The sequence below is a fragment of the Erithacus rubecula genome (genome assembly GCF_903797595.1).
Source record: "Erithacus rubecula genome assembly, chromosome: 14".
Classification (NCBI taxonomy): Eukaryota; Metazoa; Chordata; class Aves; order Passeriformes; family Muscicapidae; genus Erithacus; species Erithacus rubecula.
This window is the reverse complement of record NC_136666.1, coordinates 1,120,959-1,147,297: the sequence shown is the minus strand read 5'-3', so window position 1 is coordinate 1,147,297 and position 26,339 is coordinate 1,120,959. Positions and strand designations below refer to the sequence as shown.

General features: G+C 43.5%; 1 protein-coding gene across 5 annotated transcripts in view; it reads left to right on the top strand.

Annotated features, from left to right (window-relative positions):
- PEAK1 (pseudopodium enriched atypical kinase 1) overlaps positions 1 to 26,339 on the top strand; it is a 104,242-nt gene that overhangs the window by 37,792 nt on the left and 40,111 nt on the right. For 2 of the 5 annotated variants that reach the window (XM_079318355.1, XM_079318351.1), the window contains exons 2-3: positions 8,038 to 8,205; positions 23,701 to 23,790. The gene's annotated coding sequence lies outside the window, so the exon portion shown is untranslated. Of the gene's footprint in view, positions 1 to 8,037; positions 8,206 to 15,352; positions 15,423 to 23,700; positions 23,791 to 26,339 lie in introns of all 5 variants that reach the window. The other 3 variants (XM_079318352.1, XM_079318354.1, XM_079318353.1) reach the window with 3 other exon arrangements.

The window sequence follows — 26,339 nt, the reverse complement described above, 5'->3', positions numbered from 1 at the left end:
GCTGTTTTATACAGCTGCCAAAACCACTAATGCCCAACCTGTCTCCAGTAAGAGAGAGTTTGAAGAAATAATCTCCCTTTTCCTCAGTGTTTTGAAGGATTTGGGTTATGATGTAGTTACCCAGTGGTGCAGTGGGTTAGTGCTTGGTGCTGAGCAGTGCAGTGCTATGTATGCAGCTCAGGCAAGAGAATTTCACATAACCGGGGAAAAAATCTGGAACCACTCAACACTTGCTGAATTTTGTGCTATTTAAATGCATACTCTGTATCTTAATACTTCAGAAATATTAAGTGCTACTTGAAGTTCCCTATTACAACTCTAGTTGTTTTCCATCAGTATTTTAAACTGCAGTCAGAGCGAGGGAAAATGCCTTAAGTGCTTGAGGGAGAGCAGTAGCCCAGGCAGGAATCACAGAGACTCCTTCCCATGCCCTCAGGGCTGTGCAGGGAGCACTGCTGTCACCCCAGAGCTGTTTGCCTTAAGGAGGTTTTTCAGCAAATAGTCCTGGCTTTGTTAAACTTGTCAGTGTCTGCTCAGGTTTTATATTCAGCACACTGTATGTTCTGACCCATCTTAAACTCTTATTCCTGACCCTTTCACTGAGCTCCATCTCTGACCTTCTCTCACCTTCTGGATATTTCAACCAATTGAGTTTACTTTCTGATGAAGTTTCTTCCTTTAGATTTACATAGTATATGAGTGCCTTGCTCATTGCAAGGTCAAATGGTACTTCACCGAGAAGTCAAAATGTGTGGATTGGCTCTTGTCACAAGCTTAATTTAACCATCATTTATGTTCCTGGAAGTATTCCATTTTCGATCCATTTCATTTATCTTAATACCTGCTTTTAAGCAAAACTTTGACAAATGACAGCAATATGGGAAGATATTTTAGCACAGTCTTTTGAAAATCACTTTCCTAATATGTGAGTTCTCGTCCAGACCAGACTTAAAATAATAGCATTACAAAATGTCAAACCTGATAAAACTATTAAAAAAAGAGCAGGAACTTTGACTAATGGCCCATGTATATGGCTTAACATTTAAGTAAAGATTGCATTTCTGACTTGAGCGATGAGAAGAATTCAGCTAAAGCATTTCTCTCCAGCTTCCTGCTGAAGGGAGCTTTCTTTGTCTGCTGTAGCTGTGGGAAGAGCTCAGTGCCACACATCTCTGGAATTTTCCAGCTTTGTCTGGGATGCTGTTCCTGCCCTGCCTGTGGCCACCAGCCCTCTGGGCTCCAGTTTGTGTTCATGCTGAGCTGGCTTCCTGGGCTAAATCCTTGTGTTTTGGGAGGGCTGTTTGATGAGCAGGGTCAGTCTGACAGAGCCGTGCAGGTCACTGCTCCTGACTGAGATACAGAATTGAGGGTCAGGAGCTGGATCCTGCCTTAGCCCAGGAAAGGAGCTGGGGGTGCCTCCCCAGGACAGGGCTGCAGTAACCAACCCCAGTCCTTTGCAAGTGCTGTGCCCAGTTGTTAATGCAGGGCTGCCATTCATCCTGCTGGGTTTATCCTGGCAGAATTCTGCCTGGGGACTCTGAATCTGCCTGTGTGCTGGCCTGAAGCTGCTCAGGAGCTTCACTCTGGAGGAGCAGAGTGCAGGAGGAGAATGCCCTGCCCAGGTGCAGAGTGCCACTTTCTGCTGTAACCCCAGCTCAGTGAGATTTGCTGATAAGCTCTGTCCTGCATCCAGTGTGTTTGTTCCTGTGGGGGGGAGCATTTGAGGCTGGCAGCCACAGTTTTCATGTTAGAATTGTTTGGATGCAGGCCTGCACTTGGAGCAGGAAATCCACTGCCATTTCACAGCTTTATTTGTTGAATGGAAACCAGGGAATTGGCATCACGCATCCAAGAGCAAGAAAAATGCCATTAACAGCAGGGTGTAATTTTTTTTATGGTCCCAAGCCTTCCTTTGTTTGCAATTTTAGCTTAATATATTCATGATACCTGAAACAGTGGTATGCATTGAGATGGGGGTTTGAAATTGCTTTTGTGGTTGTTTCTGGCTTATATAAATGTATATATTCTGGAAAGACCAAAAGTGACTGGAAAAGAGGATTTGGAAGAGATCATTCATCAAAATAGTAATTTTTTTTTGCAATACATTGGGGGGAGGAGGAAGAGAAATTTCAATCTCATTCTCTCAGACTTTGGTGTTGTTCAGCTTTCTTGCTTTCACAAGATGTCTTATTTTTACCAAAATTTCTGAAGTATGTGCTAACAAAAGTAATGTTACGTCTTTCAATAAAATTCCCTCTGTTGATCACAGAACCACAAACTCTATGGTTATTCTGTTGTTTCTCCTGAGAGATTCCAGGACACTTTTTTTCAAAAGCAGAACTACTTTTTTATTATACTATTCATTGAAATATATGGATTTCTTTAAATATTTTTAGGTCTGTGTTTTTAATTTTTTATTGGCATATAAAATTTATAAAGTTAGATTATGATAATGCTGTTTCCAATGTTTCTGAAAATACTTTTAAAGTCTGTCTTGCATGATCTGTCAACTCAAATTATTACATTTGCATCTTTTTTTTCTAGAGTCTGTGCAATTAAAACCACTTAAATTGTGTTTTATGATAAAGTTCAAGGGAGAAGATAAGCCACTTTGTTCATGGCAATTTTGAAATCCTGCTTAATACTTTCATTTAAACCCAAAGATGTTCTATTAGGATGGAAAGGAAAGTGTGGGAAGAAAATGGTAAATCCCAGTGCAGAAGTCTTGTCAGAGTGCTTGAGAAACTTGAAATGGTCTTGTTTAGTTAAACAAGGAATTAGGAATTTGCTTGGGGAAGGCGTGGGCTGGAGGATGTGTAAAACAGAGTCAGAAGGTCAGGGGAGAGGGGAGCAGGGCTGGGATGTGATTGAGAGTTCCAGCAGGTCAGTGCACACCTGGACAAAGTTATTTCCAGCATGGGGAGATTTGAAAACATCCAGTCCATGTCAGATTCTTCATATTTATACATGTACAAACATTATTTGCTGGCAGTTGAATATTGTCTGTAGTTACTTGTTACCTTTTACATAGCAGCAACATAAGAAAGAAAGATTGATACAAAAATTTTCTAAACTGGAAAGTAGGAGAGGTGTTCCTCAAGGATTTTGTGTTCATACTTGATGTGAATTTTCTTTATTAAAAATGCTTTATGAGAAGATTTGGAGAAATGTGGAAGAGAATTCTCTGTTAATCCCCAAAAGTGAAGGTTGTGCCATTCTTCTGCAACGAAGTGAATGCTTCTGCAGAAACAATTTGGAGAAGAAAAATACCCAAGCCAAAGAAGGGCCCAGGATTTGTGCCATTTTTCAGCAGTGCTGACGTGCCCTGTGCTGCAGCAGGAGCTGTCCCATCAGCAGGGACAGTGTGGTGACAGCAGGGCTATCTGGGCACTCCAGGGAACAAAGATCCTGCAGGAGCTTGCAGAGAAAGGGGGGAACTTCAGCAGCACCATGCACATGCTGATGGAGGGGATTGCAAAGCATGCTCTAGTCAAAAACTCAAAATACTTGTGTCATCTCTAGAGGAAGTCATTCCAACTCTACTACTTCAAGATTCCTCCTTCCCTTAGCACTCCCCCCACTTATCTTTTGCCAAGAGCTCCTGTAAGGAAATATTTCTGTGCGTTTCTCTTGTTCCTGTCAGTAATAATGGGGAGCCTGAAACTCTTCTGCAGTGGCAACTTGCAGTACTTCAGTAAATTGTGGCTTTTCCCAGATAAATCGAGTTGGTAACATTTTTCTTGATCCCCAAATCCCTCATTTATCTCTCCATAACAAAAAAAAAAAAAAAAAAAAAAAAAAAATATATATATATATATGTATGTATTCCAGCTTCCATTCTTTTCCTTCAATCTGTAACGAACAGCATATGATGTGGTTTCTGTGTTGATTTTCAAGATAATTTTTAGCCTGTCAAAGGCCTTCTGTCTCAACAACTTTGAAACAAAGATTTTTTTGAATAGACGAGAGTGCAGCTGCCAGATGAACCAACACAAGGAGCTGGAAGGGGAGGAAGGATCTTGCAGATGGTTCTAATAAAACTGGGCAAACAGCAAACGGGTGGGGGAGAGTGGGCTGAAATGCAAATTGCAATCCCAGTGCAAGTTTTGGGGTTTGTTTGTGAGAGAAAGTTGCATAAAGAGTCCTTTGAGGGTCTGGGACTGGGGGCAGTTTATTGTTGCTCTCAGTTTTCCTTCTCCCTGTGTCCATGCTGCTACCTGAGCTTGTGTGGCTGTGCCAAGAGCCCTCCTCTGGAAAGCCACATTCAGCTGCTCATAGAGCCTTTGTGAATGTGAAATACCAATAGAAGTCTAGGCTTGCAGTAGCTGTTGAGAGAAGAAATTGTGCTTTTTTGGAGCACAGAGCAGTAAAAATGGAGCAGAGGCTTGTGTTGCTTCATTGTTGCTGCCTGCTATCCCACAGCCAAAATTGCATTTTGGCCAAGCCTTGATAATCCCTGTGTTTGAAGTTTGTGCTGCATGGTTCATTCATAAGGATGGAGGGTGACTAGTAGTAATTTCTGTCTTTTCTGCTAATTTTCTCCTCTTCTTAGATGATATTGAGCCTGTAACATTAGGCCAACAATTAATGAATAAAAATTTCAGTAGGAGAGATGCAGCTGAGGGCCTGGATAGCCTCTGATGGTCTCAAATTCCATCACTGCTTCTTGACATGATAATTTGGGGTCCTTTGGTGCTTCTTCGGGCCAGAAAATCTTATTGACACCTCATTTCTAAAGCCAAAAAACAATTAAGTCTTTATTTCTTTTCTTCCTCTTGCTAATCTTTCCCTTCTTCAATGGAAGGAAGAGTGAGAGCACACAGGCTTTCAGCTCACACAGCAGCCCTTGGGGATGTGCCTTCATCTCACTGTGTCAAAAGCTTTTCAAATCAGTAGTTGGGGAGTAGCAAATCCTTCAAATGTATGAGTAACAGATACTTGTTTTATTTGAGACTCCTTAAGCATGAGCAAGTCATTAAGCACTTCCTTTCTCCCCATGAATCAGTTCTATTTTAAACAGTCATCATGTATTTAGTATTTTTTAGAAGTATCAGAAGTTTTGACTTTTAAACTTTTTTGGAGTCTCTTGTGTACCTCTATGAATTTGTATTAAAAACACATCTGTCAAGGGCTGCACATTCTCTGCACTGCTGCATTCCCTTTTTTATCTCCTTCAAGTGTGGATATGTTCTGTGTGCATCATTTCTTTGTCAAGGAGACAGTTTAGAAGTGATGAAGTTATTCCTCTGAAGGCAGAGCACATCTCTCCATTGCCTGCTCCGTGGCTGGGTGATGCCACCAGCTCAGCAGCAGCCCCCAAAAATGTCCCTCATGCTGCCCAGGGCTGGCAATTCCTACAGGGTGCTCTGTGCCAGGGGGCAAAGCTGAATGCACTGGGGGCTGTGGAATTCCACTGGAGGGGATCCCATGGTTCATTGGAATGCTTTGGGTGTGAATATTGACCCTGTGATGCTTCATTGCTTTGCTGAGTCAGTCCATTTGGACAGAATCTGTTTCTCCTCTCCTTACTGTATCATGCAAAAAGGATAACAAACATAAATATTTATAATTTTTGCAGGGGTTTGTGTCCAAGATACAACATGCTGAGATATTAAACAGAACAAGTGTTGCCAGAATCATACCAGCTTGGCAAATCTGACAGCCAGCTGAAGGCAAGGACGAGGTTTTGTGATAAAATCAGGCTGTGAACTGAATTTTAGCATCACCAGTTGTTCCCAGCTCGAGAAGAGTTCACTTGCAATCAGCATGAATAGGAAAATCCTTTCCCAAATGCTGCTTTGTTTCCTCGTGGATTTGCTTCTGGTTTTGCCTCCTTACACAGTCAGTCATAATTCAGCTAAGGGGCTGGAAGCAGCCTTGTCTTGGGGGGAGACACCCCTTTACCCTCAGGCTGGGGAGTGCTGAGAGCCTCGATGTTTGCAGGGATGGTTTGTGATTCATTTGTGGAGTATCCCTCCTTTTGTGCTCCAGGACAGCAGAGGGGACCAAGTCACTGCAGCTCTTTCCATCCTGAGCTTCTTCTGCCCCAGCCCCTGCAAAAAGCCAGGGGAGAGTGGAGAGAGCCTCATCTGCAGCTTCATTGTGTCCATCCCTGTGCATTGCCTCTTTGCAGCAGCAGTGAAAGGATTGCACATCATCTTCATCAATTAGCTTCAAATGCTTTAAATTAACCTGTGGTGCCAAAGTGAATATGGAGTGGCTTGAGTCCTTTCTTTGTGAGTGGCAGATTGTGGTTTTAAGTGCCTGTGCTGCTTGTGAGCACAATGACAACTGTATCTGTGGTCTCTGTGCCACCTGTTGCCTTAGCTACCGTTTAATGTGCAATATGCTGATGTTGGAGATAAAATGTTTTCTGTGGCACCTATAAAACACCTCAGTGATCCTCAGAGCCACAGGAACACCAGATTTATATCCAGCTGTGGCAGTGAATCTCTGCTATCTCCAGCTGTGCCAGAGCTGTTGGAGTGCAGCTCCACAAGCCAAGGCAAATGCAAGGAGAGCCCTTTGTACTGCTGGGCAAAGCCTGCAGAATTTTAGGACAGAAGTACAAACACCTGCATGCAGCTAAAATTTAAAAATGTGTGTAACTGTTGATATCTTATTGTATAGACACAGCTCTGGCAATGTTTACTGATTTGGTGTTCCTTATAGAGATGTGCCCAGAGGTGCCCACAATTTGGGAACAAAATTACAGGCTGATGGACACTAAAGGAGGAGAAATCCATCCCCTCTCCTCCCCTGGCCAGTGCTTGAACTGCAGCATCCTGCCTGAATCCATGAAGTTCCCAGTCTCTTGTTCTAGCCAGAAAGAAAGACATTTTGGAAGGGGTTAAAATTTTGCACAAACGCATCTCTCTGTGCAGAGACTTTAAATAATCTTTCAGTGCAGCCATTCCATGCCATGGAGTGTTGGCTGGTTTTTCTTCAGGGCTATGTTCTCTATTTCAAAGAACTTGATAATATGCAAATAAAGTTTTTGCTGCTGTGTGAGGTTCTCAAAACTGGGAAGGATTGTGGTGCTCCCTCAACATTGCTTCTGGAGGCTTTGCAGGGCTCAGTTCTCATTCCTTTCTTCTCCTGCATCCTATTTCTGGTTAATCCCATCTGCAAAAGCAAATTGGTTGATAACACTCAAATTGGTTGGGTTAGGAGAAGATTCAATCTTCTCCATCCAGAGTAAGCTTTTGACTCATCTCTAATATCTCTGTTTAGACAATGAGTCACAAGTTGAAGGCTGATTAGTGGCTGTTCCCCTACCTGCCTTCAGTGGAGGGTGCTCACTCTGTTCATTTAGTCCATTTTAAGCATTAATTTGTGGTTTCTCTTAGGATGGTTCTTATTCATCTCACTTGTTACTACTCTTCCTTTCAAATGTCCTAAAAAGTCCTTCTGTGGTGATAATGTTGTCAAGGTTCTGGTTGTGCTGCTCAGCCCTTGCCCTCACCAGGCTGTGTTTGCTTTGCACAGAAGTTTAAGTGCTTTGCTCCTTGTTATATGTGGCTTCCTTATACAAATAATTTGTGTTTGCTTTCTTTCTGCCAACTTTGTCACCCACAAATGTGTTCACACTTGAAATCACAAGAAGCAGAATACTAGAGGAGGGAAAAAACCAACCCCACAAACAAAACCCCAGAAGAACTGCACAGTGCTGTCTCCTTGAATAACTCCCAAGAGCTCTGCTCCTTTGCCCAGGAAAATCCTTCATTCTCCCAGTAGGTTCTAGAGGCTGTTCCTCAGCCTGGGCCTCCAACCCCTCTTCATTGCAAAGCTGCAGCCTGGCTCTTGGGCAGGGAAAATTCAAGCAGCAGTGTGCTTCTGGGGCATGGAAGAGAAATTGGAACATCAAGGGCAAAAGGCTGGGTGCCAGCCATGCAGGCAGAATTCTGGAGAGAATTCAAGTGTCTTTTTACACATCTCCTGTTGTATGTCAGACAGAAGGAGGTCCCTCAAGGAATTATTTACAATAAATCAGATTTGAAATTTGTTTGAAATAATCTTCTTGTCTGTCTTTCACAGAAAATGTTGCTGCCCTGACCTGCAGTCATGAAGAGAAGGGGGTGAAGCAAATTTGTCCAGAGAAGTCAGAAATTTTGAAATTTTCAGCAGGACTTGCCAGTGGCTGCAGGAGGTTTTGCCAAGCCAGCCATTGACATGAGAATGGATTCAATGCTTCAGACTTAAGTGGTAACTCATTTTTCTGTCTCATTTTTCTTATTTCCAATGCAGTACCATAGGATAATTTGGATAATAGATGATGTTGTTTTACTACTACCAGAGTTTCAATAGAGAAATCTTACAAGAGCCAAATGTGATTTTGTGAGCTTCATTCATTAGCAAAAGGTTGGAAGTTTAGTATCTGGTGCTTTGTTCAGTAGTTGAAATTTCTTCCTGTGGGTTCTTCCCATGTCTCCATCATTGAAAAACAAAAAGATTTGGCTGTTTCTCCATTACTGTCTCCCTACCCCATGCCCAGCAAACTGCAGTTTGGAACCAGTTGTAGAAGCAGCTCTGACCCTGGTTTCTGTTATATTTTAAGTACTTTGTGTGACTCCTGTAACATGTGAAAAGACACACTTATATGGCACACTAAGAAGTTTGTTCTTTTCTGCTGATGTTCAGTATTTCTTCAAAAATCTTTTTCCATTTTCTTCTTTTCTTTGCTCTTCTTATTTGCTTATCTTTTTCTCTGCCATTCATAGCTGGGTATTAAATATCTGAAATACTTCTATGCCTGTCTTCCTAAGGTCAGTTTACTAGTCAGGAATAGAAAACTGTGCTACTTTTTAAAGTTAAGTTGGGAGCAGAAAGAGGCCCAGCTCTGTCTTGCTGTCCCATTTTGGGCTCTGTACCTTTGTAATGATGTAGAACTGGGCACTAAAAACAGCAGCTACTAGAAGGGTAGAGGGGAGTTACCACATCTTTAACACCACACCAAGATGATGTTTCCATGTCTTTTGAGGCAAGAGAGTGAACAGAGGTGTTTGTGCTCTCCTCAGAGCCTCCCTAAAGCCCAGCACAATCAAACCTGCCATAGTTTGAAGCCTGTAATGTGACTGCATATATCAAAAATGACATCTCACCACGTTTCTTTCATTTGTCATGAATAAAACAAAGGGAATCTGTTATGTGCTGTGGTTTTGTTTGAAATGCTTCTTTCTTCTTCTACCCTCTGTTTTTTAGAGGAAGAGTGAACAGATCTGACAGTAGTTCTATGTGAGTGATGGTAGAAAAATTAGACCTGCTTTTCTGAACCTCACAAATATACCTGTTCTTATTTACCAGGCCAGGTGAGGTATTCATTCATAGGCTGTGTTAGAACTTCAGTGGGAGAACAGTCAGTGCCCCAGAAGGATTCTGTCCTAATTTCTGTGGGATTAAGGGTGGGATTTCAGAAAATGGTCAGCACTAATGTAGCAGTTCTGTCTGATATCCACACTGAGGCTCCTTGTGTGAGAGCACAGTCAGGCCAGTACTTAGGAGCCTCCCAGCCAAGAGCTGAGAGCTCAGCCAGTGCATCAGGTGCTCAGGAGGCTGCCAGGTTCTTCCCTCTCTGAGTTCCCATCTTTAGGAGTTGTCTGGTTTGTTGCCAGAGTCGTTTCTATACTGTGTCAGTGTCTTCTGCTGCATTGGCAGGAAGGGAGGGCTTGCAGATTCCATCTGTCTGCAGTGGTGACAAATGAAGCTCAAAAAGAATTTAAAAGAAAAGTATTTTTCTTCTTTCAAGTTTTTCTATTTACTGTGCTCTTGTTAGTGCCTTTTCTCTGTTGTTCCCTTAGCCCTGCAGTCCTTTCTCTTTGAAGATGTGCACAGATCCTTGGATCTGATTCACTCATGTGTCTAATGGGAACAAGAAAAAGACAGTTCTAGCTCTCATGTCTGTTCTGCAAGAGTTTTGGAGCTGGAGCACTTCAGTGGGGTGTTTGGTTTCTGTAGGACACTTTAGAGCCAGAAATATGAGCAGCACAAGTTACAAAGCAGTCCTAGTCACAAGCTCTTGCCCATTCTTACTGAGGAGAATGCACCCCCTTGGCTTGTCTGTATGCAGGAGGTCAGGAAAGGATAAAACCAGGTTGTAACCACCATTGTTAGAGGAGGCACTTCTAGCAAACTGGAAGGTGATGTTTTGTCTGTTCCCTTGTACATCATTGCCTGGCAGAGCAACTTTTTCATGCATCCAGCCTTTGACAAAACAGCACCAGCTGTGAATCTGCCAGGGACAAGGAGCTCAGCTGAGGAAGTAGGTTCCCATAATTGTTCCTGCATTCAAATTACTGTTATTTAGCTGATAAAAGTGACAATCAGAGGCCCAGGAACAGGGAGAACAATGCTATGGGATGGATTCCTCTGCTGGCACAGGAAGAGGTGTTTGTAGATGAGGGAGGTGCTGGGTGTGATGAGGCCTGGGAAGAGGCAGGGGTTGCTGCTCTGGGCAGATAGATCTCTTTCCTGCTGGCCTAGGTGGGAGCTGATTGAGTGCACATATTCTTTCTGTCTCTGAGAACAGCTGGAGGATGTTGCCTGGGAGGTGCTCTTGGCTCAGGGAATTTAAATGGGAGGGTTTTCTCTCAGCTTGAGAACACATTTTTTCCGCTTGACTCACTGACTAAAATCTGAATGAGTGATAAATTTCTAAAAGAAATGTTGAATTGGTTGGAATAATAAAAAGTGCATTTATCACCAGGAAGGAAGAGCAAAATAAGGGGAAAGATTCAATGAAAAGGAAGTCACCACCTTCCCAGCAACAATGGGAGGCTGTGAGCAGCTCACACACCTCAGCCTGCCTGGCTCTGCAGGCACATAGCAAAGCTGCCATCACAGAGGATTCTTCTGGAACTCCTCCCAGGCTCCTGTCCCACACACAGGAGCCTGTTCCACACAGAGGACCCACACACATTCCAAGGGATGCTTTCCTTTGGAAAGGCTGCACCAGGAGCATGTTTGCAGAGATTCCCCCTCATACAGAGCACGAGGCTGTGTGTGCATGAAAGGAGACTGCCCAGTGAGTCCTGCAGAGCCCCTTTTTTTCTAGGAACAACACCAGCCTTTGTTGCTTCTCTTTGGCTTGGCAGATGGAACAAGGAAGGAGCAGAAAATGCTGGCACTGAGGAGGAGCTCGTTGAGATCCATGTGAGCTGGACATAAAGCAAGGTATCTGCAGGGGCAGGCAGGGGCTACTGGCTTAGATGGATTTGTAGGATAATAACCATAATAACATTCTTTTAATGATCTTGCATTTCTGCAGTGCACTTCCTTTGTGCATTCCAGTTTTGCTGGCCCCACGTGCTGTATCAGTTTCTCAAGCACTGGGCACAGATGAGAGCTGGGTGTGCTCCCCATGCAGAACAGGCACTGCTTCCCTCTCAGGGGAAACCAGGGAACACACAGGGGAACATTTGAACTGCAATTACAAGTGTACAGAAGAAAGATGCCAAATTGAGGATATTTATCTCAAAAGAAGCAGAAGATACTGAAGTCAGGATGTGTTTGAGTTGGGGGTTAAGGAAAATAGACTTTTTTCTTTCCAGAGACATGGCCTGTTCATTTGTCAGGTTCAACCAGGCTTTTCCAGCTGAGGTTTTGATGGCTGAAGGCTGATTCAAGATGGAAACATTGACAGACTAAGCAACAATAACTTAATAATATTTATTCCATGTCCCTGTATGCACTTCTTTCCAGAGGGCAGTTGAGATTTTTCATGCTTGCAGTAGTCTCTCTTTTTACTTAGACTTATCTCTGAAATGTGCCCATCACAGGTGTGTTAAAAATTCTGTCCTTGGCAGTTTAGCTGATAGAAAGCAGCTGGTGCTGTGTTTGCTGATTTCATGCTCCTGTGAGGGCTGGAAATCTCAAACAAACAGGACAAAATGGAAAAATCACCTTGTAAATGTGTGGGGCTCCTGCTCTTCATTTTGGCCATGCCTCCTGTGAGTTCCATCCAAGCAGTTCTGCTGCTGGGGGTCTTGTGGCTCCTTTTGTGATGGGATGGCAGGAGTGGATTTTCAGTGGCAGATTACTCATTGCAGGAGGAGGGAATTTTGAGTGCTTGGGAGTTGAGAGGCCTTGCTTATGGTGAGGTCTTTTCGTTTGCTCAATATTTGTAACAAGTTCACTTTCCCTGAATTTCCATCATGTGAAACTTATGTATTTTACTCTGTCATTTCTTTTATCAACTGCTCAGTTGGTGATAATTACATTGTATTTTCATGCTGGGTCCTTTCATTTTTCTCTAGTCTATTATTATGTGATGTGGCCTTGGCAAGAAACAAATTCCCATTCTTCCAAACAAAAAAAAATTCCCAAAGCAAAAAAAAAACCAAACCTGCATACAGTTCAGATCCTGCTAATTAAAAAAACTATGAACTTCTAAGTGAAAAAGATAATTAACAGCAGGTTTGAGCCTGCTGCAAGCAATAATCATTTCCCTGGAATGCAGGCAGTGCCACTGTCCCCAGGTTCTGGGCACTGTTGGCTTCCCTTGGGTCAGCACCCACCTCATCCAGGGAGCTGCTGCAGCAACACTTCTTCTGCCCCCTTTAACAAAAAATAATTGGAGTTTTGGAGGCTTCTCAGAATCAAAAGGTTTCTTTAGTATATCCAGAAGCAACTTTTCCTCTCAGAAGTCCATTTCCCTGGAGTTGGACTAGATGACCTCCAGAGTCCCCTTCAACCCTAATGGTTCTGTGATTCCTTAACTCTCCCCAGGATAAGTGTGAAAATGCACTCAGAGCCAGCTGCTGATGGTGCACAGTCTTTCTTCCTTTATTCTTCCAAAGAGGAGTTCTTTCAGCCCAATCATCACTATCTCTAACATGAACATTAGCATATCTATATTTTAAGCAGAAATACTTCACAGGCGAAGAGGAAGGGCTTTAAAGAGACTTCAAAATATTTCCAAAAATACCTGCCTTGCTTTCTTTTTCAGCCTTGTCTTATGTATCATTCTCTATATGAGTTAACCTACTTTTTTTGCTGAGCTGTTATTTTTGTTCTGTTGCTTTCCATTTCTGGTGATATAAATCCAGTGTATTCTCTTGGGGAAAACTGCAGGTTACACTTTAACTTGCACTGTGGTGGCAGTGCTTTGTGATTTACATTACAGTGGCATTCCAAAGATATTTCACAAAATTCAGACTTTTCCTACTGAAGGTAGGCCATGTGCAAACATAACTGGGATTGTTTCTTTTTCCATTACTAGATAAGAAGGTTTGAGGACAAATAAAATACAAAATGAAAAGAATCCCTAGTCTGGATTCTTTAGATTCCTGCCTCCCCACCCAGATTTTTGGAGAGCACTGCAGGCTGCTGAGATGGATGTTGGTTATCTGCTGCATAGCCCTACACAAGATCTGACAATTCCTGATTAGTTCTGTTTCTCTTTTACTATGCTGTATTGCTGTTCTTATGAACCTCTTTACCAGGTTAAAATATTTCCAGTTTTTCCTAGTGATTTCTTGAATTAGTAACTAGGAATAAAAGTACCACTTGATAAAAAGTAGTGACACCTTGTTTTCTCCTATCAGTGCAGCTGTGAACCAGTCAGAGGGATTGAATCTGTCCCAAAACCTGTCTTCAGGGAAAGCACTGCTGAAAATGGAACTAAGACACACAACTTTCTCTTGCTGGAGTTGACTTTCTCTTTCAGGTTTTTTGCTGAAAGCACGGTTCATGTACCTCACAATCTAAACATGCATTTTTCCATGCAGGAGGAGAAGTGCATCAGCAGTTCTGATGTCTTACAGACATTTCAGACTTCTTGAGTACTGTCTCTGCTGTCCCCCCGTCATAGTTTCAGGTATATGCACTGGCAGTCAAATCAGGATATTTGATTTTCAGCACAGCACTGTTTGCTTTCATCCATATAAAGCTTACTGAGAAGGATACACACACCCACCAATTTCAAGATGCCATCCTATGAGAAATAAGCAGGTATTACTCCAGTAATGCCCACTGGAACAGTTGGGGTGTATTTTATTACATCAGTGTTGTAGTTTCAGTGTATTTAAGTTTAGGGCTTTAAGTGAGTGAATTTACAGGTATTAAATGGATCAAAATTTATGAGTTTGCCTTGTTAATGTTAGACATTTCTGCTGCAGCTAAATAAAAATGACACCAAGCTCACTGAAGGAAAAATAGTCCTTGCCTGACTATGACTCTGTGTTACTGATTTTCAAGAGCTGAGCTGATAATATCCATCAAGCTTGATGTTGGTGATGGATACAAAAATTAACCTTGAATATCTGAGTGGTAGTGACATACTTGAGTCTTGCATCAGTCAGTATTCAGTTAATTATCTAAGTATCAGTGCAAAGAGAGCAGGCTCCAGCTGGCTGTAATTAGGGCTGGATTGTTCCATGCCTTCAAGACAATTTTTACATTCATGGGATCTGCAGCTTTCTGTTGTCCTCATTTCCTGCAACATAAAAGCACTTGTGTGTCAAAGAATGAAAGGGGGCAGAGAGTGAGAGAGACTGTGAGGATAAATCTCATTAACATCCCTGACAGCCTGACTGAGAAATAGGCATTACAAGATCTAAATAATTTAAAAAAAAAAAAAAAATGGAAAACAACATCCGGGGCCATAGACAGAAAGTGTTATTTCAGTTAACTGGAAGACACGGTGGATCTTTAGAAAGCACAGTGAGTTCTATAAAAGCTGAAATCTGCTCTGCAAATTTTGGTCTTAATGAGAGACCACCAGCCTGTGCAGGAAGAAGTTGGATGGCACATGAGGAGTGTGTGTCAGAGCAGTGGATGAGGAGCCATGGGTGCAGCACTGCCAGTGCCATGGATCACAGCCCTCTCTGCAATTCAGGCTCTGGGTTTTGCCCTTGTGCTGCTGAGTTACCAGCACTGGCTCCCAGGGCTTGGGGAGACACTCCTCAGCCCCCTTCAGCTCTCAGGTCATCATCACCTGTGCAGCCTCTTGTGACCAGCCTTGATTTTAACTCATGAGCAACACTGGCAAGTTTTCAAATTATTGCTCTGTTTGGAGAATGTAGTAGTAGTTTTGCTGTGGTTTGCATGTAAAATTAGGTGTTGGTATTTCAGTGGGATGCAGTGTGGAAGGTCTGTGCCAGGAACTGGGGTGGGGAAAGGGCAGTAAGTGTGTGCCCAAGAAGTTCAGAGCAGGATCTGTTCAGGCCATGGTGCTGCACAAAACCTGCTGTTCTTCAGCTGCTGGAACCTCCCCTGAGCTTCCTGGGGAGCAGAGGGAGTCAGAGCTCAAACAGGGTCCCTGCTGCTCATGGCCCCAGCCTTGTTTCTCTGGCTCAGTGTTGGTGCTCACTGCTCCCTGACCTGCCAGAAATCCATCCTTGCTCTCCACCCACAGGTGCAGTTGCTGCAGTTTGAAAGCTGGGGCTGTTCAGAGGTGTCAGGAGAAGTGTTGAGGGTACATGAAGGTGAGCATGGCCATCTAAGTTTAGCTTACAAATGTCTTACAAGCATAAAGGCCTAAAGGAAGTTAACAAAGCCAAGAAGTTGATACTGAAAGGTGTACAAGTTAATTTCCTTCTTGATTTAGTGTAAATTAAATCTTGTCATAAGCAGTAATAGTTGCATGTGTGTTTCTGTCCAGGTTGGCTCTATTCAGACAGGCATCCCCAGCAGTGGCTGTGCAGATACCTGAGCTGCATTTAGCAAATGCTTTTGCCATGTGTCACAGAACTGAAGTACTGAGCTGTGTCTGAGCTATCATCCTGCAGTGCCCTGGCACTGGGTGAACACAGACAATCTGTGTGTCAGAGCACTGCAGTGGGGCAAGGCTGAAGTGTGGAATATACACTAATACAATGTGGAATATACAATAATTTTGTGTGCTGAAATAAACTTTCTTTTGTGCACTTGATTATTAATAGAGAATTAATGTTTAGCTCTGACAAGAATGCTTTACTTACTGACCTGCTTGGGTGAAAGTTTATATTCTCTGAGTATAGAATTGAGAATCACAATCTGTTTATTGACTGGAATGAAGTCTCTCAATCCTCAGTATCTCACTAATTTCCTTGAAACTTCCCTATGACAGCTGTGCAAAAGCAGCTGGACAGATAAGAAGCTGATTGCAGTGTGTATGCACAGACCTGCTTTGGCTCTGGCCATGCAGAGTCACTTAGCCATGGTGTGATGTTAGTGATTCAGCCTAGTGAGGAGCTGTGAGCAAGGGCAGTTGGTGAGCTGTTCTCTGCCATTACAGAATCAGAGAATTGTGAAGGTTGAAAGAGACCCTCATAGTCATTGTGTCTGACCATGGACCCAGCATTGCCAGCTCCCCCACTGAGCCATGTCCCCAAGTGCCACATCCACAGGGCTTTAATCCCACTAGGGATGGGGACTCCACCACTGCCCTGGGCAGCCTCTGCCAGGGCTGGACTACCCATCCAGGGAACAAATTTTCCCTAATATCCAACCTAAACCTCCCCAGCACTCCATGCTGTTCTTGTTGTGAGGGGCCCAACTCTGCCCCCAGGATTTGAGGTGTGGCCTCAGCAGTGCCCAGCACAGACAGAGGCCACTGCCCTGGTCCTGCTGCCACCCACTGCTGGTCCAGCCCAGGTGCCATCAGCCTTCCTGCCCACCTGGCACATCTGGGTTCATGTTCAGCTTTCTGCTGGGGAGCTGCAGCACTGCAAGGAGTGAGCCAAGGACAGGACCCAGCTCTTCCCCTGTTGAACCTCAGTCAATTGGCCTTGGCACATGGATCTGTCCTGGTCCCTCTGCAGAGCTCTCCTGCCCTCCAGCAGATCAACACTCCCACCCCACTTAGCATTGTGTGAGACCTGGCTGAGGGTGCCCTGGATCCCCTCAGACCAGCCCTTCTCCTTCCCTGCAGCCTGGGTTAGCACTTAGTAGCCAAGAACAGGGAGGCACAGGGGAAGTGCCAAATCCTCTCCTCCCCACAGAAGTTCCTGTTGCTCAGTTTTGATTTCCAGCAGGGGCCTTTGCTGCAGGGCCCCATAAGCAGCAGTGTTGGCAGCACAGCTGTGCAGTGGCTCCGAGGTTAAAGGAGCAATGGGACTGTGACAGGTTCCATGGTGTTTGCAGGACACACAGCCACAGTCTCCATTTTCATGTCTGTATTGCAGTGGTTTCCAGAAAATCTGAAGATATGTTTTCCAGGAAATTAAGAGAATTCAGTTATGATGACAAAATGTTAAAGGTACAAATTGCAGCAAAATTCAGGAGCTCTTCAGAAACTCCACCACTCTGTTTTGTGGTTCAGCAGGTGCTTCATCTCAGGGACCCTGCATTCCCAACTGCCTCACCTCCTCCAGAAGTTTAAGCCTGTGTCTGCATTGCAACTTCAGCATAAGGGGTAATGGTTCCTAATTGTTGAGTAGCACATTGAGTGCAGTAAGTGCTGACCTCTCTCTGCAGCACTGTGCCACAGAAGGAATGGCTTTCATGTAGAAACCCAATTGGAGTAGCTGTAATGCTTCATGCATCATTTTAATGGCACTCTCAAAAAGCCTGGTATCTCGGTATGTCATTATCTCAGACTCTGCAGTTGTTGTTTCTTATTTAAATGTCCTATCTCACTTGAGATTTAATGTAATTAGAACCAGCCTGTGGAAAAATCTTTTTCTATTATGTCTTAGCTATTGTTCCAGTCAAGATGGTAAAGCAAATCAAACAGGATATAATGAAAATGATAAAACCATTTGCAAGAGGCAGTTTTCCTGAGGGAAGCAAAAGGCAGCATCACTTTTCATTTTGCTTTGTAATTCTAAACATGGCATGGGTCTGGAGTGAGTCCACAGAGACTTGTCCAGTACACCTGAGAGCAGAGACAGGTACAGCTGGCAGGAATCTGCCTTGGCTGGTCCAGCAGGGAACCAGAAGCACCACAACAATGATCTTCTTCCACTGTTATTGCTGCTGTCCCAGCCTGCTCAGCAGCACTGGCTCTGCTTGCCAGCCAAGGTGTGTGTGGAGCAGCTGGGCCTGCACTAATAAACATCTTAGATTGCTCTTTTTTCCTCGAGCTGCAGCATCCTGGCTGGGGAGGTGCATGCAGGGTGTGTGCAAAGGCACTGGTACCCACAGCCTGTGTCACACATGGAGGGATAGGGAGAAGTGTTGCCTTGGGCTGCCTTGGAGGCCACATCACAGCCAGGCACTGCTGTCTCTGCTGGCTGATTTCTGAGCAGTTCAGGTGTTACTGCTCCACATCTCTTTGCTTTTCTTCTGGGTTTATAATTTGATGTTGAAGCTGTTTTGCAGTAGCTTTTCTCTTCTGTACACAGCCACTTGTGAACAGGCTTTTGTATTGTCAGCATGTGTTACAGAAATCTATATTAATTCTCAGCAGTATTGATAAGCTTTACAGCTGAGAGGTTTGATGAAGGGCTGTTTGCCATGGGCAGAGCTGGACAGGCAGTGCTTGCACGGGGTGCTGACAGGGCTCCCAGCCCTGCTGTTTGTGTTGCCAGCTGTGAGGGGATGGATAGGTGTGCAGTGGCACAAAGCCTCTCCAGCCCTGCTTGGCTGCTTCTCTGGTGTTGGGCTTACCTGGGACAGGGGGCTTTGGAGTGCAGAGTGCAGCAGCTGAGTCTGTCTTCACATAAATGTCAGAAGCAACACATCAGGCTTGTTTTTAAAAAACCAATTATGTAAAAATTCAAAGGATCAAAATGCAAGTAGTTCAAATGATCAAAGAAATCATTAGGTTAATGCCTGCAAACTATTGTGTAACTTCAGATGTAATGAAAAAAAGAAAAGCAACCAGAAAAAATTCTCTTTTTTTGTAGGTTTCTGATTTTGGTGCTGACTAATTTGTAGATCACCTGTGCACAAGTTTGCCTCTTCTGTTACCTTGATCTCTTTGGAACTGAAGAAACAGTCATTTCTTCTTCTCCCCTTCTCTCCCTGTTCCTTTCTTGTAAAGAAATGATTAAATACTCAGAGTACAAATGCTGCACATGAATATTTATAAGAACTTTTATAACATTTAGTGAGGCAATGCTTCATGGCTGTCTCTTTCTGAATGCACATAAGAAAGTACCAGGCTTTCTGAAGCTGCACTGAGTCCTTATTTGCTACTGGGTTGGCAGGAGCTGGAGGCTCCTCAGGGCTGCAGTCATAGATGATGACAAAACACAGAGATCATTAGGGTGTTTCCTGCTTTTCTGTTAAAGCACTTGGCTTGGGTTTAATATCTCATAAGAACACATTTTTGATGCATCATTTACATTTAAGTTCAGCAAATTGCTAGATAGAAATCTTGTTACTGGCATTGGATAAATACCTGATTCCTGTGTTGATGCTTTGGTCTGGGAAGGAACAGAGTTAAATGTCGTCTGCTTGGAATAGTGACACTGTGGGACAGTTGAGTGGCTCTGGAGCACACTCTGCAGAGCACTTGTAGGGTCCTCCTGTTAATGCAGAAGTGTTTCAGCCTCCACTTCTCTGCATATTGTCTCTCTGGAGCAGGGCATCCTGTGCATACCTAATTGCCTGTGTAATGCCTCAGAGTGTTGTCACACACCCACTTCTAAAAAGCAAATGGAAACTAGTAGCTCTTAATAGCAGATTTATCCCCTTGACATCCAGAAAGAATTCAGATCAGATTAAGCACAAGAGGAGAAAGAAGAAAGGCTTTAGGAATAAGCAAAAGGGAGAGGGAGTTAGAGTTGTGATTTGTTAAAGCTGAAGATAATTTTAGAACTGGGTTTGGAAGTTCCTTGATCATAATTCTATTATAACCTCTCCCCTTCTCCCTTATAAAATAATTGCCATAAATTGCATGTTCTCGTGTCCACAAGGTTACTGTGTGAATGGAAGACTTGCAGTGTTTTTTAAAAGATGGAGTTCATGATGTGTATTTTTAAAGAAGGCACCATTTAGGTGACTTTAACCCTTGGACTACTACTGTACCTAATTTTCAGATAGTGATTTTGATCTCCTTCCCAGATGTTTTGGGCATAGTAATTATTAGAATTATTCTCATAATTAGCAAAGGACAATTGAAGGAGACTATCAACAAACAGTTTAGTTTACATTTCAATTAAAACTGTACACTTGCGGTGTTACATTTCTCAATAGAAATTACAGTAATAATATTGAAAGGCAGTAATGGTCTCAGTTGTGCTTTACTTGTGCAAAACTTTTGAACCTGATGCATGACCTCTGAGCATGTCAGTCAGAGCTTGGTTACCTCTGTAAGAAAAATATGTACTCACCTGAGCACTCTTGGAGTGTGTTTAGCAGCAGGCATAATGCAGGGTATTGGAAAACAATCCCATCTTTGCATCTACAAGGAAACAAAGGTATTGTTCACTATGGTGTGGAGCAGCTCAGCAAATCCACCCAAACAGATTAAAAACACTCTAGACCTTGGACAGTAATAGCTACAAGAGATTTCAAGTCACATTTTTCATAGGGAAGATTGAAATTGGACTTAAAAAAAAAAATTAGTATGACAGCTCTTCCTAATTTATTTCTTTGCACTGAATTTTTAGCAAAAATGAAGTGTGCAGCGGGGAGTGCATAGGCATAGCAAGTGGTAAAATTCCAGGGAACTTTGGAGATTTTCATTTGTTCCTGGCATATTAAAGGTTTGTGGAGATGTGAGGCAGAATTTATTTTATTACTTCTACAGAGCCTCAAACTGAAACCTGTGAGACAAACCCCTTGACTCAGGTAGGGAAGCTGCTGCTAGGGCCTGGTGCTTTACTGAGCCCAGTGGCTGCAGCTGCCCCATGCTGCCCTGGAGGGGTGAGGGGCCTGCTGCTCCTCCTGTAGCTCAGGCTCTCAGCAGCAGACAGCCATCTCATCCTCTCTGTGCAGTCCCTCTGCCCTTTCCCCTTCTTCTTCCTCCAAGTGTAGCAAGTAGTTCAAAGAGTACAGTGGCTGAGGAGTGAAAATGGAATTTTTCCAGATGCTGTTCCTTGTAAAATGTAATCCATCGCCCACACATCCCAGGGCAGTGATTGAAGATCTCGTCACATTTGTCTTACTTGAGATTTAAACAAAATCATCTGCTGAACATTTCAGTCTATCCATGTGCATTACAATCCATCCAGGCTTCCTGAAAAGAAAAATGGGAAAATAGGACATGGTTAATGTAGCAGCCTTTATGTGGAGAGAACAGATTTAACATTAGGGATAGAGGCTCCAGTCTTTCCCCTGACTCCACAAAGCTAATTAGCATTATGAGCCCAGCCTGTTGGATTATCTGAGCCTTGGGCTGGAGCAGCAGTGCAGGGAGTGGGGCTGCCTGGGCACTCTGTCCTGGCAGGGCAGGGCAGGGGCTCCTCTGGACCCACCCAAGCCTTGGCACAGCCACAGGGGAACAGACCTTGTGCAGAACTGCTCCTTACAGCCACTGTCTCTCCACTTTACTCCTTGCTCTCCCTGTTCCTGCAGTACCATATGGAAGTAAGGAAATTGCTTTGCTCTACAGGAAGAAAGGAGAAACAAGTATTTGTATGTACAGAAATGTTTGTATTGACGTGTATTTTGAAGACCTGTGCAGCACAGAGCAGATCTGCTTCAGTTACTGAGCTCTGATGTATGAAGCAACCAAGAGGCCAATCCTACAGCTGTGTCCTGGCAGCTGATAAATCTCCTATTATTGAACTTCACCAGTTTTGATTTTTCTGTTTTTTTTTTTTTTTTTTTTTTTACATACAGCATTCTGGCTTCCAAACAAGTCTTCTGCCTTTATTGAGTTTGACATACTGCAATTTCTCCCAAAATTAAGGCTTTGGGATCCCTGTTGGCATACCAGGTTTCAACAAAAGGCTTTATAAAACAGCTGACTTTAAAAGCTGAGTGATTGTCAGATGAGAAATGATTTGTACTTCAAATAGCCATAGAAGGTGAAGTTAGTAGTGACTCATTTTCTGGTTATGCCAAAAAAATATTTCTACAAATCACTGAAATCCAAAAGATTAAGCATTTAATCTTTATTCAGATTACTGAGACTGGTTTTTCTGTCAAATAACTGCTGGATACTATTGCAAACAGAAGCCTTCCTTTTTAAAACAGTTTTAAATTAAAGCAGAAATTCATTTCATTTTTCTGTTATTACTGAGAAACCAAAATGGTGAAAATGCAGTGGATATTCTGTGGGTTAGGCCTGGCTGTAGGTGACAGGTCTGAAACTGGCTGTAGGTAGGAGGCTGTTACTGAGCAGAATGCTCTGTATTAATTTTGTCCTAAAATTAGTCAGGATTTTTTATGAGCAATCTGAAAGAAAATGTAAATAGGGCGAGATTTGAAAGTAGAGATATGCACTGGCTATACTGGGGAAAAAAAAGATGGAGGAAATACATTTTATTTATTATGTACTGTAAACTGGAAATAAAAGATTTTAAGCCTGATTGCAGTGAAAGAAGTGAAGCTGCTCAAAAGCTTGTGGAGGGTATGGGCACATGATTACCATGAGTTCTGGGTGGCAGTCTGGACTGCAGAGGAGAGTGCCTGGACTGAAGGTGTGGAGGGATTGCTTCAGCAGGGACAGGATTGCTGTGCTTCAGCAGGGACAGCGATTGCTGTGTTTAACCAGGGGAAAGGATTGTTGTGTTGTGTTCTGTTTGTCCCCAGTGTGAAGCTCCAGAAACCCTGTGTTGTCTTTGGAGAGCAGCAGCCCAAGGTTGCTGCTAACAATTCACTAATGGCACTGGTGGTTAAAGGTTTGGGCAACCTGGTTTCCAGAGAAGGCTGGAGAGCTCCATTTATTCACATTTGAGTTTGAAAATAGCAAAGTAGAGCCAGAAGTGCTGAAGTAGGGGGGCAAAAGCGATGAGTAAGGCAGGGCTGATGGCTGTCACAGTTTCCATGGCAATCCCTGGCCACCGGCTGGGATCCCATCCCTGTTTATGTAACCAGCACAGAACATATGCCACCACCGCTAATTAAGCCAAGGTTGAACCCAGAGCCTCAGAATCTGCCATGGCTCTTTTGTCAGTATGGGCTGTGAGGTGAAACTCTGCAGAGAGTGTGAGGTCCCCTCTGTGGCCATGGGGGGCTGGCATGAGCTTCCCTCTGTGTGCAGAGCGGTGCTGAAGCAGCAGCAGGGAGCCTGAGCTGTTCCTGAGTGGTTTCTCATGCAGTGGGAGCTGCTGGTGTCTCCTGCCCAGTCCCCAGAGACTGAGCCCAGCAGCTCAGCAGGGAGCAGTGGGCAGAGCTGTGCTGGTGCTGTGCACCTTGATGCTGCTGCCCCGGCTGTTGTCTCAGACTGGTTCTTGTTGCAAACAATTTACTTCCAAATGCCACAGTGTTGCACATGGCAGGAATAAACTTCCCTGCAGACCCTCCAAGAGGGCAGGTAATAGCAGCCTTTCCCATTTTGCTGGGAATGGCAGTGACTAAAGGTAATTGCCCTGGGCTTGGTGTGGTTCCTGGTGTGGGCTTGTAGCAGCTCTGTTTGCTAATAAAGTGTTCTGTCATAAAAGCCTCGTTTGAAAGGCAAGGAATTCAGATGAGTGTGGTTCTGCTTTCACCTTCAGACCCCTGTGGACTGATATTGAGTCATCTCAGCAGTACAAGAGCAGAAAATTCACTTTGTGTTGTTTCCGGCTGCAAAAAGCTTTGCATTCTCAGAATTCTGTCAAGCACAAGTAGCAAAATTTATGTTTGGAAATCAGCTCCTTTAGGAAAACATTTCTATCTGTAAAGAAGAACTAAAGAAAGAGAATTGAATGTTGGTGGTGATTTTCTTTCTCTTTCCTTTGCTAGAGCTCGTTTGCTGTGCTTCAGCTTTGTTGTTTCCTGCTGTGTCCTGATCCAGGAGTGAGCCTGGCTGGGCTGCAAGCTCAGCATTCCCAGGTAAGATCAGCAGCCTCTTCATTAGCAGGGGTGTACTAATTAGCTGGGCAGGGGTGTGCCAGGCTGGGCTCTGTGATAAGCCACCTCTGGTTTTTGGGTGGCCAGATGCAGCTGCTGCTCCTGCTGCCCCAGAGCTCATGGGCAATGGGGGCAGGGCTTTCCTGCCTGGAGCAGCAAGTGATTCCTGCTTCCCCTTGCTCTTCTTACAGCACTGGCTCAAAATTACAGTGGTTTACACACTTGATAGGTTTAAACATCTGTCTGTGAAAATGCAGGGTATTTCTTCTCTCATGGAGTATTGAGCAAATTCCCCAGCTGCAAAAACCAGTCATTGACTATGAAAATAAAAGCTAACACAGGATTTCTGTTGCATTTCCTTTCTGATTCTGTCCTTGATTATATTTAATGATGCCTTCACTGCATAGTTTTCCATGTGTGGATTATTTTAAAATATGCAATCAGATTTTGGGAACTAAAATAAATTACTGGGGTTTTATTGGGTTTTTTTTCTTGCCCTACATCTTGTCTCTTTTGGTAGCCTAGAAAAGCTGATTACTGACTGTGAGAGGCCCTGGGTTTGGGTTTTGGTCCTTTTCTGTCCCCATGAAGGGGAAGGGCTGCCCCCACAATGTGCCTGGAACACTGGGCTGTTGTGGGCAGGCAGGCACAACACTTAATCATCAGAATAAGGAAAAAATCAATTCTTACTATGTATGCCAAAAGCATCCAATGCCACTACCTCCTAATTCCTTTCCTGAATTTCATCTATGCTGGTGCTTTTTATCCCTAATAACATTCTTATCAGTGGTGGCTTGCCATTTTATGGGGATGGATTTTAGGCAAAGCATAAGCAGAATAAGCAAAGAAATTATCTGTTGTAAACTTCAACACTAGTAAACATTAATATGTTTAACCTTTTGACTTGGAGCTCATCACTCATTTCATTGCTCTGGCTTACGACTGCAGATTAAAATTTCTTACATTCATCTTGCCTGCTGAAGTGGCTTATTGGGATGAATAAATGACACCCTAATTAGAAGAGTAGCCTGAGTGAGAGTAAGCTGCTGGAACCAGCTTTGATGGTCAAAAAATTACCTGTAGCTAGTTTCTCAAGATTATCAAAGAGGCCCTCAAATTAGAATGTCTGTCTTTGATCATAGATGTGAGGAATGAGGCAAAATGAGTGCACCAAGCAGATGGCAGTGGGAGGAGATGGTTGCTGTGGAATGGGAAACTGGAGGAGTTTTTACAGAGATTCAGGCCCTTTCCAGGCATTGCTCTATCACACAGTGAATGAGATAGCAATATAGGGTTTATTTTTATTTATATTTTCCACCATAAACTAGTAATGCGTGTGTCTTCAAAAGTTAAAGTGATTAGGTTATTTTTAGAGAAAAATCCCTCTTCTATCATTCCTGTGTAACTTTACCCTGGTTTTTCTATCCCATGGTGTGACAAACTTCAAACAGTACAAATCTTTAGTAATCTCTTTCCAGCTGGCTTCCTTACCTTGCTAATCACTAATTGCCTCTGCCTGAGCTGGGCATGGCTGGGGTTTGTGCAGATGCCTGCAGGGGCTCTGGTGTGCCACAGTCCCTTGGCCAGGTACCTGACAGCCTGAGGCCCCTGTGCCCAGCAGCAAGCACCAAGGCACACAGGTGGAAATGGAGACAAGGGATGACCCAGGAGTGCCAGAGTGTGGGAGGAGGAGAGAAAGGCCTGACCTTAGCAGTGGGAGATGATGGGGTATCAGTGTTCCTGCACCATGGCTTCTCTGCTGTGTCAGACTAAAACCAGTGCATGTCAAGAGCAGCAGAGCCTGCTCTTCACCCTGCCCAGACTTCTCCAAGGGACAGCAGGGGAACAATGTGGTAATTAACAAATCCTCTTCCCCAGTGAAATGCTTAATGCTGCTTTTAAACACTGAAACTGGGAGCTTTGGGTTTGCCCCACCTCATACCAGTGGCAGTGCTCATCCCATGGAGAAATGTCTGGTTGTTCCTCTGAACCCATTGACCCATTGATCTCAGTGCAGCTTGTTTCAGGAAGTGTTTTACGTGGAATAATTTTCTTTTTGGAGATATAAATATGCTGCATTGAGCTTATTGCTTTTTTTTTTTTTTTTGAGATAGACACTAAATGGGAACACCCAGTCTGTCTTCCTTATGTGACGGATCATTTAATATACTATTACATTATTTTATTTGTCTCAATTCTGAACTAAACTATCCTAATCTTTTTGTTTCACTGAAGGGATGAAAAGCTTTCCATATTAAAATATTTTTGTGGCTGTTTTATGCAGCATTTCTTCCTGAGATGTCATAAATAGAACTGAGTACAATACTCAGTAAATCATGTCATTGATTTTCTCACACAGAAAGCATGTAATCTGCTGGTTGCCTGGTGTTTGCTGTGACACCATTTGCATGCCCTGCCATTAGGAATTGTAGAGAGCTTCTGAAAAGCTTAAAATAAAATTGTGCTGTTTCTCTTTTGCCCATTGCTTCATTGTTTGGTAGGAAGAGCAGGTTTCCTTTCCAGAAGTCATG